At 31.1% G+C, this 19,990-nt stretch overlaps 1 protein-coding gene across 7 annotated transcripts in view; it reads right to left on the reverse strand.

Annotated features, from left to right (window-relative positions):
• The window catches only part of Lrp1b (LDL receptor related protein 1B), a 1,703,137-nt gene that overhangs the window by 1,006,505 nt on the left and 676,642 nt on the right, over positions 1–19,990 (reverse strand). The window lies entirely within an intron of this gene.

Below are 19,990 nucleotides of genomic sequence, written 5' to 3' on the forward strand. Positions count from 1 at the left end.
GCAGCACAGTGTTGCAGGAAGTAGGCACCAGTGTGACACATACATGAAGGCTTGCAGCAGACCCACGTTTGAGAAAATGGCAAAACATGAAGAAAAGTACATGAAAAAAGGGGGAAAGTGTGGAGTATTAGTCACTGTTAGTGACTTTCACCGGATCTTAACATTCATGATATTCATTGTAGAGTTTTATTGTTAGTATTTAACCATGGAGATATGATTCCACCAAAAGTACTTTTTTTTTTTTTTTTTTTAAAGCCACTAGATACAAGGAGACATGTTTAAAGACTGTGGCAGTCACTGAGAGTTGGGAGCTGTTGAAACTGGAAATTGGACATACCTGCAGGGCTGCTACATGGCTGGGGCAAGATAAGATAATGACTGTGAACATGGGGCTCCCACTGTAACAAAATAAAGACTGTAGCCACATGCATTTCACCCCTGTTGTAAAATGCAACATGGAGATCTTCTCCCAAGATACTTTTCCTTGTTAACATAGCTTGTTACTTACAAAATTCTTGAACTACTCCCAAGGTCTGTTCAGTTTCCTGTGTTTTTCCATTCTAATACAGGCGATTCAGAGACATTCAATGTCTTGACCACCAGAGTCCCTGAACTCTGTAAAGGGTTTTGATCCTTCGCCAGCCCTAAAATCATATGACTTGACTTACTTATTGAAGCCTTTGCATACACACTTCGGGAGACTGGAGATCTAGGCCGGGTCCTTGATTAACTGAGCAAGGAGATAAGGTAATTTGGGCTCAAATAATGCAATACAAACAGAAAATGCAACTATGAGAGATTTTGGAAGATAGAACTCACAGGATCAGTATCAAAAGAGCTCCAAAAGTTTTATACATTTTCTAGTTATTCCAAAGACTTCTATCACTTAGATTTGTTTTAGCCCCTGGAGTCTGATTTGGTAAATTTTACCCCTGCTATAATACCCTCTTGTATCTATGAATAACTAAATTAGAATACTCTTATAGTTTTAATCTCTAAATCAAATGCATCACAATTCAAAATACCAGAAGGGACCTGGCTACACCCATAGTTGATTAGTTGACTAAAATATCTGCTACCTAAAAGTTATGACCTTACAATTGACTGATTAAGCTGGCGATATAAGGAAACTAACCCATGAATTGCTAGTGATATACATTAAATATCTCAAACATCTTCTATTGCTTAGTTCATCACATTTAACTTCTTGATATTATTTTACTGTCATATGTAAACAGTTTAATATACTTTGCCACATACAATGTTAATAAGTAAACTATATATCATCTGAGAAATAGGGCTGTTTTTAGCAGGAGAGTTAAGGAGCAATATATGATTTTGTATGAGTTTGTTGAGCAAGCAGTATATGAACAATGCAAATTGTAAAATACAAGTCATCCAGCTTAATTTGCAAGTCCTTCCAGTGTGTTCCAATTGTAAGCCCTGTTTTCTCTTATGGAGACAGATATTTTTCAAAAGGAAGGGACCGATACAGAGGAAGACGAAGGGAAAGGAAGTGAGAAGAAGAGAAAGGATAAAAAAAGAATTAGGATATTTTATGATTATGTACAAATTCCACAGGAGAAATGTTATCATTGTGTAATGCACACATATACTAATAGAAAGTAAAAATTGGAAAAAAGAACATCACTTAAGAAAAAATGAACACCTTTGTCAGGGGAAAGACGAGATTAAATGACCTAGTAAGTCTGTCTATGTGCAATTTCTGTGATTCTTAATAAATTGAGACAAAAGAACATAAGATCTAAGAGAAATCAAGTGACAATACATGAACATGAAAGGGGCCAAACAGGGATTTATTTTGAGTCTGTCTATAATTCCAGAATTTTTTTTTACTTTATTTTTGTTTTGAATCAATTATTTAACATAAAAAGACTGTCTTGTCCTCTAAGAAGGACTTGGGATTACTTACAGTTCTGAAGAGACAAGAGTCTTATAAACTGTCAAATCACATGTTCTTTATAAATGATCTGACTTCAGAATTGTGCTGTGAAACACTCCGTCAGTATCAGAGATATCCTAAAATCTCTTCACAGACAAATGAGCATCATGCAAACAAGTTCTCAGTTTTACAAGGATAGCAGGCCACGTGGAACATTTATATTTAGGCCTTTGGGGACAACATAAGCCTAGCTTTCCTGAAATTGAAAATCTGTCCATTTGCTTACCAATCAAGAACTCCTAGAATAGTACCTAGCATTGATTTTGTACAGCGGCTACTTTGAAATTAATGTCAATACTAGACAAGATTCTATTGTACAGCAGCTATGAGGTCAATAAGACCATTAAAATAAACCATATAGATTATTGCATCCAAACTCCAAATTTCCCTGAAAGTTGATTAGAAACAGGATTAAAGAAAAGCCTACAGTACTTGAAAAGTACTAAAATTCAAGTGGATTATACCACTGCAAGTCACATAAGAGTGCGTCAATCCTATCTATTTCATTGTTATTAAATAAATGTAACACTTTCATTTAAATTCCTCTGCTCAGAACTACTTATTCTAGATCAGTTTCTTGACTCACTTAGCATTTATGCCTTGAGAAAAGTTCTCATATACTGCTTTCTTACTATGAATTACTTCTTACTGTGAATTACATGAAATAAACGAATACTGTTACTTCTCACCTTTTTATAATTCCTTCTTTAAGCATTCGCCTTCATGTGTGTGTGTTCCTGTGAGTACATATATTCATGCAATCAAAACTAAAAACCATTCATTGATCACAGACTAGACTAAGAAATAAAAAAAACAAATTACTCGTAGACTGTATCATGTAGTATGAAAGGAAATATATAGAAAGACACAAAAGAACAAAAGTTACACAGCAATAATTCAAACACATACTATATGCAAAGTTAATAAAAATATGACTAATTTGTTTTATATATTACATAATATATATATATATATATATATATATATATATATATATACCCACACTATGACTCTGCCATATATATAGTCATAGTCTTAGGAACATGAGTAGTATATCCATTCTTAAAGAGAGATGGAATTCATTTTTAAATATATGAATTAGCAGTTTTACCTCATTTAATATGTTTAATTTATAATGGTCACTCTCTGGGTAACTTTTTCTCTCATTGTTGAGACAAAATACCTGGTGCCCTAAGTGAAGCAAGGAAAGGTTTATTTATGCTACAGTCTTGGAATTTTCAGTCTGTATTTAGCTGGCTCTAAGGCATTGGTGCGGTTGAAAGCAGCCACTCATGGCAGCAACAAACAGCAAAAGTGAACATGGGAAAAAGAGGAAAAAACACTCTTTCTTCTTTTCCTTATATTATATGACAGTTTCACCCCTGGGTGGGTGATACAGTACTGACACCGCCAAACCTAGCAAGAGACAATGAACAAATCACAAATGCTAGATTCAGCCACCTCAATGACTACATGAGGCTTGAGGGGCCACCTACACGCAAACCTTAACAGTCATCATTTATCAAAAATGTTTTACTTGGAAAAATAATACAGTATATTAGTTTGCAAATACACCATCCCTCAATTAATTTTTAAGTTAACACCCATAAAAACTAAACAATAAATAAAATGTAGACCTTAATTATAAGGAAATTCTATACATTTCTTCAAACCTTGTCTTTTTAAATTATATAATGAGAAACCATCTATGTAAAATATAATTTTTCTTTTAAAATTGTATCTACATAGTTTTTTAAAAATGATACTTAATCAATTACATTAAATTCCAGCTGTTTTTAATAAAACAAATAAAAATTTAGTTATAAAAGACCATGAGGGCAGGGCCAGATAAAGCTCAGTGCCACAGCATCAGCCTTGCAAATGTGAAATCATGAGTTTGGTGCCTGGCACAAACAAACAAACAAACAAACAAAAAAAAAAACAAAAAAAAAAAACAAAAACATAAAATCTAGAGTAATTTTTTTAAAAAAATTCACTACTGGCAAGCAGTTGTAATTGAAATCTGCTTTAATGTAAACCCTACAAATTACATTTATAAGAGAAATCTGACATTTTTTACAATAGCCATTGGTGATATATTTTTAAAATATTTGAAAATTTGAAATTCCTTGTTCTTATATCAGGGAACTTGTTTCCCTTAACATAGTCATTGGGTGCAGAATCTATCAGCCCAGTTTCATTGCCTAAACTGCAAAAGCTCGGTCATTTTAACCATGGCTGTGAGCTGAATACTAAATGATGCATCAGTGCCAGCAAATGACACAGGGAATTTGAAACCTGGACAACTGGCCCTGGAGACACAAATCAACATACTTTTTCAATTTCTTAAGATTCAAAGTTTGAGGTTTAAGTTAAAATATGTTAAAAAAGAAAAAAGAAAAAGAAAAATACAGAAATACAAGTTTGAGCTTAAAATATAGATAACTAAAAATAAGTTTAGTGGGGACGTTTTAGGAAAATTGTATTTACATTTTAATGGATAATATTTAATACTAGTTAGTTGAGCATAAAACTCTCCTTTAATGAGGAAAAAACTGAGTTTAATACAAAATACAGTATCTGCAGTAGAGAAACTTATAGTCTGCCTAGGGATATTGTTAGCTGAAATGCACTTAAATAAATACTCATATAAATTTTTCTAAGATAGCAGGAGGATCTCAAAAGAAAATCAGTGCTTAGTCTGAGAAATAGTCCTGCCTCAGGCAACCCACTCAGAGCTCCTTTTGTCTCTCTCTCAGATGGCAAAAAGAAGAAAGAAGAGTTTCAGGACAGCATGGGACACGAGGCAGAGAAAAAACTAACAGATGTTGCGCTTAGGGAGGACAAATGACTCCGAACATGTATGTCTGAATGAAGTGAGTCTAGATGAGGAGAAATTTTAGTCTCAGTATGGTAGCAGGCTATAGAGGAAAAAACCCCATGACTCAGTTTCTAGGTAGCAGTACATCTTTGGGTCAACTTTTTAACCGACTCTGAGGACTAAGTTAAATAAATTACCCGTTTTTCTTTCAGAGGTTCTTTCTTAGTCACTTTCTTATTGGTAGGATATCCCACAATGTAAAGAAATTTATTTGGTTCCCAATGTTTATTTCAGAGATTTGGCTGGCTCTGAAGCAGGAAGGCATGGTAGAAGGGTCTTGCCTGGGAAAGTTGCTCACATCTTAGTGACCAATAAACAGAGAAAGAAAGGAGGACCCAAGGAGCAAGAGCTACCCTTCCAGTTCACACCCTGATAACTCTTTCTTCCAGCAGATCCAGCTGGCAAGTCAGCTATCTTGCCTCTATGACTGAATCATTGTGCAAAACCCTTGCTTACAGATTCATTTGGGTTGGGGAGACATTACCAATTTAAACCGTAACACTAGATTTATTCATTAATATTTGAAGAGCCACATAGATGTACATTTGCTTATTCAGAAAAGGTATGCTCTCTGTCATGATTTGATAAATGCTAAATAGGAAAAAATTGGGCATACCTCACTCATATTACAAATTAGTATATATTAGTAAGTACAATCATATTAGAAAAATATTTCTAGAAAAATTTGAAGATACTCAGCTCAGACATATTAATAAAAGAATTGCTTTTTACTCTCTAGAATAAAATTCTAGAATATATAATAATAAAAAAGGAATAAAATTTTTTTTCTTTTCTTTGTTGTTAGTTGAGATTAACTATATTTTATTATTAATAGTAACATATCATTATCCATACATCAGTTTCATTTGGTATAGTTTACTAATATACTTACTTATTCACCCTTGGTGCTAACCATTTCCACAAAAATATGTAAAAATTTGTATTTCTGAAATTCAGAAAATAATATACATATCATAAAAATGCACTGAAGGAAACTAATTAAATAGAATACTAAAGATTAGAAAGCAACAGATGAAGTAGGCCAAGAGATATTTTGGATTTGTTAATACAATATTTAGAATTAATGTTAAAATGAGAGAAAGACAGAGAGAAAGAGAGAGAGAGGGAGAGGGAGAAAGAGAGAGAGAGAGAGGAGGTAGGCAGGACAGAAGGGAAAACAAAGAGAATAGGGAAAAGAAAATGAAAGGAAAGAGGTGATATCTGTGGGTCTCCATAAAGGAGTTTACGTTTGCATACACTACTGATAAGAGAGTTCAAACATATTAGTGCACAACGCTCAGGCATCATACTTCAGATTCAGATAAAAATGTGCTTAATTCTTTTAATGTCAGACAGTTGGTTCCTAGCTGGAAAGTCATGCTAATACAGTTATCCTTTCTTTTCAAAATCAAACCATATACTCATTACAAAATTGGAAGATACTTGATTTGTTTTAATTTATGTCTCCTTTTCTGGAGAGCAAATTTAATCATAAAGCCTAATCAATAAATATATATTAAAGTGAAGAGATATAGTCATTAAAAAAACCCAGAAAAGGAGCATTTAATTGAAAGTATAGGTTCAGGAATGATAAATGACTTTTTCTAGAATGTGTATAAATAAAATCAGTGAATAATATTCATATAAATATTTATAAATGTTTCAGTGTCAGTTGCAATAGGATTGTCAAACTCTGTTGCAAAATTTGGCTCTTAGAGATACCCATCGCAGCAAAAGGTCAACCAAAATTTAAAACATAGTAAAAAGATGGCCAAAAATTTAAAGTGTGTTAACCCCAAAATGTATAGAAATACTCGCTGTCTGCAACCAAATAAATCAGTCTATAAGCACTTTTTAAAACAATAGTTGTAACAGGCAAAGTGCTTAAAGACAGTCTCTAATCCCCACCTCAGTTGTGTGAAGTAGACACTATTACTGCCCTCATTTTACAAATGAATAGAGGTTCTTATGGAAGTAAAGTTTAAAAAAATAGTCATGGCTGGTAGGTGGTAGAGCTCAGAATAGAACTCATCTCTTTGGTTCCAGAATCCATAACGTTTCCATATCTACAAATGTTTAATAAACTGAAAACAAGAACTACTACAAATTTGAAATAATAATACAGTAATAGAAAATCTATTATTTATTGAATGATTCTATGTATGAGACATTTTATCTACATTTTGTAATCATTATATCCATCTTAGGACAAAAGCACAGTTGTGACTAAGCTATATAAATGTCTTAAGGCAATAAATCTAGCTAATGACAAAGCTTGGATTCAAATGTAAATGTACCTTGAAATCTAAAGTTTTCTCTGCTTAGACTGCTGAGCTGCCTAAGGAACTAAATCAAGTAACTAATGTAGTGACTGTTGAATTGAAAAGCTAGAGGTGTGGTTCAGTGTAACACATGCTTTTCTAGCAGGCACAAGGACCAGCATTTGATTTCTAGCACTGAAAAAAAATAAATAAGTAAAGTTAAGAAAGTTTTTTTTTCATAATCAGGGATGTTTTAATCAAAAGATGAAACTGGTACAGACATATATAAGACCTAACCAAGATATTAGTTCTAAATACGACAGTAATCTTTGCTGTAGTGTCACAGTACCTCAAATACTTTGTATTGTCGACACTGTGTTAATTCCTTAATATGACCTCTTTATTACAAATCATTATAATTTTTGCCTCAACACATGATTTCAATATCTCCATGATTTAAAGAAAACTTCTTGCTAATCATATCAAAATATCCAGTAGCCCCTTCTTTACACATAAAAATGACACATAGCTCTATGCGGTTACCAAGACCAAATTCTGTTGCCTGCAATCTATGATACCCATAATTTGGTCCATGTTTAATTATCAGTGCAGAATTTCATGTGACCATTGCAACGCAAATGCTACACTCTATTTTCAGTACTCCTTTTCCATGTTCAAGTTCCTTTTAACAGTGAAATTTTTCTTCTTCAATTTCAATTTGAGAAAAGTAATTTATTCAAATGATTTTTAAAACTAATAGTTTCACAAAGTCTTTTAATATCACGTGGCTTCTCTGGTAAGCCAATAAAAGTAACAAAATATCCCCTTCCTGACATTAAAGAACAGGTTGATAATCATCCTCTTGGCTTTCTATTGGGATGCTTTCATATATACAATAGCTACTAAACTATTCACATTTATCTGCTTACAGCATTGATATAAATAGTTTTATATAACACACGAATAAGAACTATCACACTAAGAACTATAATATAAAAAGTAGAATGTAGAATATTATGGCCGGTTGGGAACACTATTTTTAAAGAGTATACCAATAACCACATTTTAGTTAAATTTGTAAAAATTTTGAAAAAATTACATCTATTCATCATAAGACACAGTGGTATTTTGTAGTTTTGTACGAGCAGATGGTCAATGTCTGTAGCCAGCACTCCTGCCAGTGTTACATGGCATTTGGTTTCGCTAACAATACATATATCATCAGTTCCTACTCCACTTCCAGACTGGAAGTCATTCTCACATTGTCAGCTTTTATTTTCTGACATGAAAGACAACCATGGATTCTAAAATACGTATTTGTTCATCTAGGAAAACACTTGCACAACCCTGGACTTCAGATACATATTTAGGAAGTAATAATTAATTCCTTTCCACATTTTAATTAAGTAGAAAAAATATCTGGCACTAACTTATGTTTCAAGCATTACAGATTAACTTTTTTCAAGTACTCTGTTATTTGCTGCAGGATTTCCTATTTGGATTTTTATCCATTTCACTATTTTCTCCTTATCCAAATCATAGTCAGCTGTCAAATGATTATCAGTAATTTTTTCAGTTTTAATCAATCTTTGAAAATCTTTTAAGTTGTAAATCATAACTATAATATGACATGTATTTCATGCATTCTTTGTTTTCTACTTTAATTTTAGATGAACCATAATGAATCAGTTAGCATTTTATCACTTAATAATGATCAACTATAGATAAAAAGCAATTAATATGTGATTACCCTTCTGTCATGTGGTTCTTTAAACTGAGGCTAGCTTTACTTGTGATTGAATCTGAGCAACAGAGTCTGATTTATTTTTCTAGATTTCAAGTAAATAAGTTTGCATTCATATATTTTGGCATAAACTTATTTGGTGATTTTATTTTGAACCATAACATCATATTTTGTCCTCTCATTTTCAAACTCAACTAAGTTTTCACTAACAGTAGAATGCTTATGTTAGGTGGACCGAATCAAATCTATATAGTGAAGATGAATGAAAATTTCAAACTATACACAATAATATCATATATTTGGTTCAAAATAATCATGAAGTGATAATACTTGAATATAATAGTGTGGGATGAATCAAACAAGATGCATTAGTTTCCAAACTTTTGAATATGCTTTCACAGAATTCTTTGTATTAAGTGTTTGAGATAAACATATTAAGATATCACTATAGAAATAAACATTTTAAATGTGAAAATCAAAGTGATCAAAAGATATGAGTTTATATATATTTTTTCACTACATTGTGTATTATATATATATATATTTGATAAACTTGAAAACTGTGTAATACTGAAGAGGTTTGTAAGATTATTGTAATTACTGAATGGAGAGAGGACACAATCATTTCTTTACTCACATCTGTCCATTTCTTTCCAACTTGATTTATTACCATTTGGAGATTTTATGAAGAGATTTCAATATGATCTACTCCATTACACAAAACATCTAAATCTTTGGGATGATGCCCATAGGAACACTGAGATACAGCAAATTCAAATGTTTATGAGAGTAGAAAAAATGTATTATTTCTTCACTCACAACTCACATCTAACAATATCTTTCCAGCTCTACTTGGCATCTTCCTTTAAATTCTGGTTCTGAGATAGGCAATAAAATTGGAAACATTAAAAAACACCAAATCAGCGCCCTCATTTTCTGAAATTCTGTGCAGCAATGGTATGGATCAATTAATTCCTGAAAAATGTACAATAAAATGTTAAAAAAAAAAGTGCTTCAAGATCCACTACCTAAATTCTGAGTTAAAATTTTAAAAAATAATATATTGTCACATATATTTGGAATATAAATGTATCTATTAAACACTTTTGATCCTGGAGGTATTTCTTACGTGTTTTTTTCTTTTTTGTCTTTTTATTTTTATTGGTACCAGAGATTGAACTCACGACTGCCAGCTTTCAAGGCAGGTGCTTGTGCCACTGAGCTAAATCCCCAGCCCCTTCTTATGTGTTTCTTTAAGCAGACTTATTTACCAAATTTCCTCTAAGATAAAATTATCAGCCTTGCTTGTAGGTACATCAAAATATTGCAAAAGAATTCCTTGTCCTCTGCTAAATTCGTTTCTGAGTATTATGAGCAGCAATAAGGACATGTAATATTGATTGTTTTATTCTGAAATTTCTGGCTATTTCATCTAGATTAGTCTTTATTTTAGATGATAACTAAAATCAACCATAATTTATCTCAATAATTTTATTAACACATAACTAGAATTTGAGATTTTAGTTAAGCATCAGAACAATTTGTTTAACTGTCCTTGAAAATTAGATTAACTTAAAATTACTTCAATGAGATAATTATATTTTTGACCTTAAACATTTTCAGGAGCTTCTAGTCATTTATGATGATTACTCTGTTTGTATTCTTTCAAAATCCCTGATTGCACTCTGTGCCATAAAAATGTGTTTTAAATTTGGAATATTTAGGTAAAGAGCTTCTAATATATGGATAATACAGTTCTCTCAAAGATAAATTTTATTGGTTTTGATTTATCACGTATTTATCTATACTGGATTTATATTTTATTTCTGCCAATTTATCCCCACAGATAATCAGAGTCATTCTTGAATTCTTCTTGATTCTATTCCAAACATTACAACCATCATTTGAGAATACATCTAATTTCCTAATCCATCAAAGAAATAAGAAAGCTTCCTTGTTCTTTTCATCCTTCTTTTGTCTTGTTCTTTTCCATTCGGCTTTTGTATCTCCAAATCCTTTGAGTAATTTGCACAGTGTGGGTATTGCATAAAAAGAAGATCAAAAAAGTCTAAGACATGTCTAAGTCATTGTTATAAAAGTTAAGATTAAAAAAAGAGATAAAGATAGAGTAAATTACTTGCCAACACAATTATCCAGTTGCATTTCATCTCAAACCTATGGGTAATTAATTGTTGAAAAGCCCATTCTGCAGCATGTAACATTGTAGGCCACGGTACTTTTCATAATAAAGTATCAGATTAAAATTTCCATAATCATTTATATTTTAATATAATGAAGATTAAAATCAAATTGATTATATTTTTCTTGCTTTTTAATTGTCCTATGTACTTCAGTGTATTTTACAGAAGTTACCATTAGTTTTCAGAGTAATAGTTCTAAAAATTATAGCGGTAAGGGAAGAAGTTAGTATGTTAGAAAAAAAAGATGAATAAATTCTAAAGAATCTAAAGTTTGCATTTCCTGTGCATTTTAGATTTGAATTTATGTTTTTTGCAATAGAGCTTATTTTTCATTTTGTGAAAATGTAGATATGAGAGTTGAGATGGGGTAACCAGCACTGATTTTCTGGTGGAAAAAATATGTAGAAAATCATCACATTGAAATGATTCTGAATACGTAACAATTTGAAGCAAATGAATAAATTATCATTTCTATTGTTGCACTCATACTGCCATAAAAGGCTTATTAGAATTGAATTTATAAACTATGGATTTTACTTAGGGACAGTATTTTATTTTATTTTTTTTCTTTTTCGGTGAGACAAGCTCTCACAGTGTTGGAATTCTCTGTCCTTGCCTTCTGAATAACCGGAATTATAAGTCTCAGTCATGGCCACCAGTACCTTCAGTACATTTGAGTGTTTATAACAACAAAATTCAAGTGATTGGATTAAGAAAAAATGTGTAAGACAGAAAAGGAAATGTTTATGTTTTTATTCTTGAAAAGCATCCTTGATTAAAATAAAAAAAAAATTTCTAGAGTGGAGGCGTTTTTGTTGACTACTAAAAATATAAAGGAAAACAAATTTGTATTTGATAAGTTTAAAAAGAAAATTTGATCACCCTGATCATCATAGTAGAATTGTACTGTACTGTACATTTCTTGTATTTGGAGGCACTAAAATACATGTATTCATAGCACTTTGGAAAATACTGCATTATAGAACAGTTACAGTATAAAAGGAATAAATTTTAGCAAATAGTAAATAAATTCTAAACTTACTGATTTGATGTTAAGAAGATTCCACAGTACTAGAATAACTGACACCCACGATAATGATATAGTTGTAATCATAAATTTATTATGCATTAGGTGCAAAAGAAATAAGAAAATCATTATAGCAATCATAGTTAACATGCAACATACATTTTGAGTCTATCTACAAGTAAAAGAGGAATTTTGTTTAATGAGGAATGAAGTTATCAATAAAACGCAAGTTTAGGGGTGAGGATATAGCTCAGAGGTGTGGAGAAGTACAAGGTCCTGAGTTGAATCCCGGTACAAAAAGAAAAAAGAAAAAAAAAATTCAACAGGGCATTCATTAAGAAAACATTATCAATATTACTGTAAAGTTTGCTATAAAACAAGGTTGAATTTCTTGATCATTTTGTTAATATACTGCAAATAAGTAGGGTCCATAAAGCTGTACAAAGACAGCCTAAAACTTCTAAACGTGGTAAGATTTGATATTGTATGGTAATTTTATCAAAAAATAAAAAAGAATATGTTCTGTGCTCCCTGTTGAAAATTGATGTATTAATAAAACATGAGCATTTCAAAAATATTAGGACTGGATGATTTTAAGGTTAACTTTTATCATTATTTACATCCTTTACAGTATATGTTTTCCCAAGATAACAATACTACTGGTATGTATTTATTTTATTATAAAAATACCTTTTGGAATTATGTCTATGACACTATATGAATAGCAAATAGAAATGAGATTACATCTGTCCATTAAGCCTTTTCTAAGATTCTTGTAACTGTTAATTAAATAGTTGTAGCCAATGAGATGATGATGATGATGATGATGATTTTCATATTACAAAAAGGAATACCAGGGCATAAATCCATTAATTATAATCACTATACAAAGTATTTTCAACAAAATAAATTACTCATTTGAGCACAGGAGAAGACATTTTATAATTAGGCAGTATGTGAGTACATAGAAGCAAGATGTACAAAGAGCAGTCAAATAATTTCTTATCCACGCCATGAAACATCTGATTTAAAAAGGCTCTTAATATCAGACCAAGACAGTAGGCACAAAGGGAGCCTATTTTAGTTGAGTGCTAATCTCGAATATAATAATGATATATATGAAATGTAAAAAACACTGTAATAACTTCATTAACTCCAAACTTTCAATGAAATGGTATAAATATTATGAAATATTTAGTCTACATGAAATACTTGGAAAATTAATCTTGACTTCTGCATGTATGATTGATTTTAGTGTTACACATCAAACATAAAATGAAAAGCCAAAATAAAAATTATTACTCAGAATTCCTACATTAAAGTTTTTCCACATAATATTTGGGTAAGCTTTACATTATTGAATTTAAAAAAGCTACCTTTATTATATACATTTATTACTCTATCATCTGAGAGTTTTTCAGTTAAATCATAGTAATGCTAGAATATAACTTCCATATCACTAATCACACATTTTAGCATAAAAAAGTTAAAACTCGAACAAAGGAGCTATCTTCATACCTGTTTTCGCTTCTGTATAATCTTAGCACATCATTTAAGTTATATGGGTTATGTCTCTAATCTGAAATGCAAGCAATTGGAACCAAAAAGTTTAGATTTTTTTAAACATCTATAGTTCAAAATACCTCCATGTGAAATTGCCATTCACTACAAAAGCTAGGTCCATACTTATCATTTAAACTAGAAATATTTCTTTTGGAAATGATTAGTGACATAGGAAAACATAGTCTAAAATTCTATAAAAAGTATTCATTTTCATTTTATTAATCTATAATAAAGTTATCTCTATTAATGACTTAATTATCAAAACACATTAATCTTTGTTCTGTTAATCTCTACAGATTACTGTATAAAAATTGATTTACTCTAGGTTGAGTGTCTTCTTTTCCCTTGACATTTGTCTTGGTTACTTTTCTCTCGTTACTGGGACAAAACACCCGACACCCAAAATGAAGGAAAGAAAGGTTTATTTAGCTCACAGTGGAGGTTTCAGTTCATAATAAGCTGGCTCCAATGCAGGGTGGTACTTGGGCAACACTTCCAGGCAACAGCCAGGGCAAAAAGGGAAAACAAGCCTTTTTTCTTGTCCTATATTTTACATAGGCCATCACCATCACCTCCCGTGAGGGCAACTGTAGCACTCACAAAATCTCTTTGACCTCCTTTGCACAGATGAAGGTATTTACAAAGGAAGGGTCCTGACTCCCTGCTGAGTCTCTCAGTTAAAGGTCTAAACTTCTCAAATTGACACAATGTATTAACTATAACATCATTTTACATATAAATAACACATCAAAATGTATTTATTATGCCTCTGCAGCAATATTCTTAAATTTTTTTAAACAGTCATGAGATTAGGTTTACACTTAAAGTATTTCATCATGGACATTATCTCTTAAATATACATGATGCTAAATCGCAATAATCGCTATTATAGGTTGAGCATTCTTCATTCGAAAAGCTAAAATCCAAAATGATTTAAAGTCAAAACATTTTGGAGTAGTCATCTGATGTCAACAGTGAAAATTCTTTACTTAACCATGTGACATATTTTCAAAACTCTTAGATGGTTTATCACAAGCTTCAGTATGTTAAGCAAAGTTTACTTTTATGTATTTTAAAACCCATCCCCTTTAGAAGATACAATTCTACAGAAACCATAGAATGTGTGGTTAATGTAGTATTTATAAATGCTTTAAAGTAACATTTATAATATAAAAAAATTAAAACAAGATTAAATATTCAATAAGAATATGTTAAATTATGATTTTTTATACAAGTAAATAATACACAACTATTTATAAAGATGATTTAGGTTTACATTAACATTGCATTGACAGCAACGAATTGAACAAAACTTTACATTATATAACATCACAGGTAAGTTAATGTAATTTCTATAAATGGTAAACCTCTTCTTAGACACTAAGGCTTGGGTGTTTGTGTATAAAACCACAGCTGTAGCTCTATGTCCACATCTGGAAGAAGACCCAAAAGCATGCTTATTGTTAGTAACTTTAGGCATTAAAATGGCATTATTAGCAGAAATTGTGACTGTGAAAAATTGATCCTGTTGCGATTTTTCTTACTGTAAGATCAAATATATACTGCCAAATCAGAATATTTTCTCTGAATTTTAAAAAACTATTAAAATATTTAAAAACTAATAGTATATTGAGTTTTTGACAGTAATTAAAGCAACACTGTTTAGTTAACTTTTAGTTTTACCAATTAAAAAAGCTTTATTTTAAGGCACATTTTAGGATTCTTGTACTATATTTCAACTAGGGTGAGATTTTACAAACACTAAAAATGCATTTCATTAAATATTTTTAAAAATTTTAGCTATACACATTTCCTTGTTAAAGAATGTTTAAATATTAATAATACATTTAAATTCTTATCATTTTTCAAATTTGTACATCTACAGTTTTTAAAATTTATTTTAAAGAGAATAAAACAAAACAAAAATAATAGAACAGAACAACAAAACAATGCAAGTAACACAGGATTTCAAAACAAGACAACAGGAAATCAACATAGCTCACAGCTACCATAATGTCTGTTTTCTTCAAAATAGTTCTCGATATCTTCACACACAATAAATTAACACAAAACAAAATGGTATAAACCAATCAAAACAGAAGCTTTATTGGTCTTCAAAATCAGACAGTAGGAAATCAATAATGGCTACCATAATGTCGCTTGTTCTCCTAAGTAGCTGTCCAAATTTTCACACAAATTGAAATCAAATAATAGAACACAGACTAAAACAAATCAAAACAAAGAATAAAAGCATTATTAGACTTCAAATAAGATGATAGGAAATTTGTAATGGCTACCATGATGTCTTGTTTTCTTCAATGTAGTTGTTCATCATACATAATAAAATCAATTCTTGTAAACTCTTTAGGTGAAATTCTAGGCATATACATATATATCTATCCTTTCTGTTTTAGAGGGAAAAACAAAACAAAACAAAGTATTAAAAAGTAAGAAAGAAAAGAGACAAATAAATAAAAGTAACAAAGAACCCAAAACAATAATAATGTAGGCTTTCAAAAAAAGTAGTAGGAACACAACAAATTATTTTATTTTGCATAATTATCTTCAAAATATTATACAAATTACCAGATTTAGACACGCAAAATTGATCTAATCCTACGAATTTTAACATTTTGTTCCAAAAACTAATAGAATTAGTAGTATAGTTATCTTAGTAATTATTAAGAGCATACATACAAATTTACATATTTTTTCTTTCCTCTTCCTTTTTTCCTTTTCCCTATCTGAATTATTTTTTCCTTTTTGAAGTTTCTTAACCTTTCACCATACTTATTGTAGATTTTGTGCCTTATTTACCCTTTCAGTTTCTTATACTAGGGAGACACTATGGTATTTACACATGTGAGTTTGATTTATTTCACTTATGAGGATAGTCTCAAGTCACATATATTTACTTACAAAAGCCTCAAATGTGGTTTTTCTTTATAGCTGAGTAGTAATGGTCATTAGAGAAATGCAAATTAAAACAACACTGAGATTCCATCTCACTCTAGAAAGAATGGCTAGGATCAGGAAAACCACCAATAAAAATGCTGGAGAGGCTGTGGGGAAAAAGAAACTCTACTGCACTGTTGATGCAAGTGTAGACTGGTGCAACCACTGTGAAAATATGTCTAGTGGCTCCTCAAAAAATCTAGGATTCGAGGTTCCATTTGACCCAGCTATTCAACTCCTGGGCATATTTCCAGTAAAACTGAAAACATCATACCACAGTGATATCTGTGCCCCCGTGTTTATAGCAGCACAATTTGTAACAGCCTAATCTTGGAAACGTTCCAAATGCCCATTAGCTGAAGAATGGATAAAAACAATGTGGTATCTTTATACATCTACAATTTTAACTTTCATTTTTAAGAAGACAGTCTTATTTTAGTACTCTTCCACATCACTGAATGTTAGAAAAAGGAACAGAAAATAAAGTGCCTTATAAACATTAACAGAATTGTATTTAATGCTCACAGTTGAATGGTACATTAGCCATGTAGAATAAGCATTAGTTATTAACATTTATAGTTTAGGATTTAGTCAAGAATTAAGCCACAAGAAATTGAAACATAGAAAGTCAAAGAAGACAATACCTATTTAATGGGACACTGGGAACAGATAGATATCAAGTCTAAATTGCTCCAATGTTTTTTTTCTTTATATTTTAAATGAACTTGAAAAAAAGAAGTAGAGATTTTTCGTACAAAAGCTAAAATTCTTAAGAGAAACTCATAATAAACTCTAAACTCTAAAATTCTTAAGAGAAACTCATAATAATACTGAACACACTAATGTCCTTGAAACAGGTATGGCATTGCAGCATAAAGTACGAATATTGGTGTGAAAACAGAATCTAAACTGATTGTTGGGCAGCATTGGGACTGTGCACATAAATGAAATATGAAGCTTGCGCTTCTTTTGAACATTTACATAGTTGTGCGATAGTGCTTGTACATGAGACTGTGTGTGTTCCTTGATTGTTAATGCACTTGATCCAACAAATTCACTTCTCTTTCATCTGACTTCCTCTGGCTTCCAGTGTCAAAAATTGATTATTATCACACACAAGAAAAATAATGGAATGTAAAGACTGGCTGATCAAAACATTACTCTAAATATGTCAAGAATAAACATATAAGCTCAGTTAGAGTCTCAGAATGTATTGATTTGTTAAAAGCATAAACAAAACACTGTGATAAGAACTTTTAAAATACTTTTTCTATGTGGAGAATTTGATTTTGAATGGGAATAGAAATAGCACAAAGTCTTTATTGTCTTTCCTATAAACAGCTGTGCATGTTGACTATCTTGAAATATCAAAAACACTATTGTGTTATTTTAAATTTATCTTCTCTTCCATGAAATTGGAAACCCTAAATCTTGTAGGGCTAATCAGCATGCAAAAAGCAATTTTACCACAACAGGCAACTATTTAGAAACTGTAAAACTGTCAGCTTTAGTTAATGGAGCTAAATTTCTTTTCCATCTGGACCAAGATTATAACTTTTAATTCCTAGGCAAACTGACCCCTTCATCTAAAAGAACCTTTATAGTTTAAAGTCCTGTTGAAGTCATTTTCTTAAGTTAATAAGATTTCCACACTGGGGTTCCTCAGTTGGAAAGAGAATTCATACAAATGACCTCTTTCTCACCCGCAGTTTCTCTCTGGTTCAGAAAAGCCTTGTGCAATAATTTATTATACATAAAGTATTATAATTCTTGATAAGTGCAAAGGTAAGTTTCCTAAGCATAAGTCTATAGTCACCCAGGGTTTTAGCTCTATTCAGTAAAGGGGAAGTGTGTGTATTTTTGCTAATTCTATTATTGCCATAATCAAGCATTATGTTCTATCATGCTTTTCTGTATGGATTACATTCAGTACAACTAGGATGGAAATCAGGAAGTTATTATTTGTATTTTTCTGGAATTGTTAAAGTATTCTTGTATCACCTACAACCTGTTTCTAAAAATAATTTATTGATTCTCTCTAGTACAGCATCCCTAAAAATTGAGGGAAAAGATAAATAACAATTAAAAATAGAGTAATGAAATAGAAAAATTTATTCAGGCAGAAATATTAAGACTTTAAAAAAATAATAAGACTTCAATTTGTGAACTATACACTTTTCATATTTCAAGATGGTATCTATGTAAGGAAGAATTGGGGCCCCAAATATAGCTGTATCCCAATTCTAGAATATGAGAACATGTTGCTTGAGATGGCAGAGGTGTCTGATAACATGTGATTATAATTAAGCACCTTCATTGGAGAGGATTAATTTCCTAGGGTATCCATAAACCTGTAGAAGCGGAGAACCATACCAGGTGGTGTTCAGAAGTAGATGCAAGGATGGAATGATGATCAGAAAGATGCGACATGGATGGATTTAAAAATGCAGGTAGGAGGCCACGGATCACAGAGAGGGAGGAAACTAAAGCAGTAAATGGACTCTGGCCTGAGGCGTTCAGACAGGAATGGAGCCATGCCAACAGTCTCATTTAACCTTGGGAAATTGTGTTTCACTTTTTGACTTAACAAAAATGTAAGATCATGTATGTGCATTTTTCTAAACTATTACATTTGTGACAATATACAAAATAGTATGATAAAATACATGTAAAGATCAAAATGAAAACCCACCCTCACACTGTTTTGAGATCTAACCAAAAACAAACATACAAAATAAAAGAAAATAAAACAAACCATGCAGTAATGATGCTATATGAAGACTTCCATACTAAAAGATATTGTGAAATGCATTCTTGATTTTTGGCATTTCTCAGCATCTCCTCCAACGTTTGGCATCCATGATGCATACACATTATTCCGTTTAACTAAATGGGACATATTCTTCATGGGCTTTAATAATGGAGAATTAAAGAAGAAATAAAGACATAAAAATATTTTTTGAGTCTAAATTTAGCACAATCTTAGCACTTGGGAGGTTGAGGCAGGAGGATCACTGAGTATGAAGTGAGTCTGTACTACACAATGAGAACCTGCCTCAAATCACCTTCCATAAAAGATAATGAAATAAAATAAAATAAATTTAGGCCAGGAATTATTCTACTTTATATGCTGTGTCATTGAGATTCTGTAGTATACAACTTGTCTGAAGATGAATGATTGATTTTAGTATTTCTCAAAATAATTATTTAGGGTTTTTTGTTATTTATAACCAAAATATGTTTCTGTATATAATATCTAAAGAATACTAAATTATCATTACAGTATTTTAATCAATGCATACGTGCTTATCTGTGAACTTTAGTTTATTTTGACAAGTCTGACAAACATATTTCCTTATGATGCTCTTTCTTATAATCCATTTTTAGCTAGCTAA

The sequence above is a fragment of the Cavia porcellus genome, unplaced genomic scaffold (assembly GCF_034190915.1).
Source record: "Cavia porcellus strain 051 isolate PalLab524CR breed Dunkin Hartley unplaced genomic scaffold, mCavPor4.1 scaffold_12, whole genome shotgun sequence".
In the NCBI taxonomy this organism is placed as follows: Eukaryota; Metazoa; Chordata; class Mammalia; order Rodentia; family Caviidae; genus Cavia; species Cavia porcellus.